Source organism: Phytophthora parasitica (genome assembly GCF_000247585.1).
Source record: "Phytophthora parasitica INRA-310 unplaced genomic scaffold supercont2.206, whole genome shotgun sequence".
Classification (NCBI taxonomy): domain Eukaryota; phylum Oomycota; class Peronosporomycetes; order Peronosporales; family Peronosporaceae; genus Phytophthora; species Phytophthora nicotianae.
In genome coordinates, this window is record NW_008649192.1 from 9,601 (window position 1) to 11,309 (window position 1,709).

The window sequence follows — 1,709 nt, forward strand, 5'->3', positions numbered from 1 at the left end:
GGTAGAAAGGTCATAATTTCTTCAACAATCCATGCATTTTCAGCGCCCACGGAACTCAGGCAGCCAACGTAAATACAAACCACGACGGTAAAAGACGCCACCACTTCGCGAAATGCTCCATATGCACCGTAATAGGTTTAGTTAGTCTAGACTCCTAATTGTTCTGGTCCAGATTAATTGCTGAAGCGGTCCATTTCTATCCCATCAACGATTTTATCTCGTTAATTGTATTAGTTCGCAAATAGCCTAGTCCAGGCTGTGTCTGTGCGTCTCAAAAGCACGATTCCCAAGTAGTCTAGTTACTCTTCGTATGTAGTAAAATAAAAACTCGCCAATAATATCTGAACATTTTTGATTGGCTAGAAGGTTGTTCTTAAGACCAGCAATTTGCATCAATAGGCCCCATTTGGGCCTATTACTCGAACAGGTTAGAGGTTTTGAAAGAATATTAATATGGTTGACCAATGACTTGGATTTGTCATAGCGTGTTTTAAGTCAAGGGTGGTTAGCACCGTCGTTGTCTGTATCTTAGATTAGTGGTCATCACGAAGGTGGGTTTCAATAGCCAATTGATCAATTTTACCTCTCCGTCCTTTTCAACTCGAACCCTGCCGGTTAAGTTGAAAGATAAAGGTTTGACATGATCGGCGAAAAGTCACTGTTGAAGGCCAGATTAAATTGGTCGCAACCGAAGCGCAGCACTATTACTAAGTTGCATGAATTATTTAAAAACCGATTGGCTTTTCGCGTTGTTTAAGGTGGTGATAATTCTGTAAAGCCCCCCCCCCCAATATATATATATATAATAATAAATAATAGTAAATAAAAGCCAGACACGACGCAGAAATGCTGTTTATGAACCGGTATGCGAAAGAGAGCCCGTGCTTCTACGTTGAGGAGCTACTGACTTTTTACTGCCTTTCCCCGGCTAGCATCCTAAGCATGCTGCGGTTTGACCTGGGTCTTTCTAGAAAGGTTGCTGAACGAAGAGCGTGCAAATTGGTGCCTAGTGAGACAGCGTAATTAATGGCGAGGATGCCGATGTGGTACGATTACAGAGCGAAGTTGTCTTTATTGATGAGACATCGAAGTATGGACAGGAAGCTGTGCATCCATATGTCTGGTGCAAAGAGGTTAACCGGCTGTCGCCCGGACACTCTTTGCGCGATTGGAGGTAGCCGTCCATTTTTGCGGTGAGCCACTGTTCTTTTTACCACGCTCTTATCGGAAATTTAGCGCCATTGAGTGTCTGTCTGGCAAGTAAAAAAAATAACTGGATCATCACGCTAACTTGCCCTTCGACATTACCTATATATATATTTAAGCTAGCACTGGTGGCAGGCACGAAAGAAAAGAGTAACAATGGCTTCGCTCTATTTGGACATTGCTATCAGCAATACTATTTTCGCTACTTCTAATAACTCGGTGCTGTTCACCGTGGGAAAGCGGAAGGGAGCTGGGATTGGCCAAGCGAATTGGTGATGGTGGGAAGTACATGCTAAAGGCTAGCTACGCAATGGTCAAATGAATATGCTCCATAAATGAGACCAATTTGAAAAATCAAAAAGCACGTCATATCGCAGTAAAGGGCGCGTCTGAAGAGCACTAGCGCACCGATATACGAAAGGTGAAAAACCGAGCGCGCCGTGACCGTAGAAAGGTGTGTACGCGAACCCAGGTGCTGCTCATATTCATTTAGAGCTCATAGA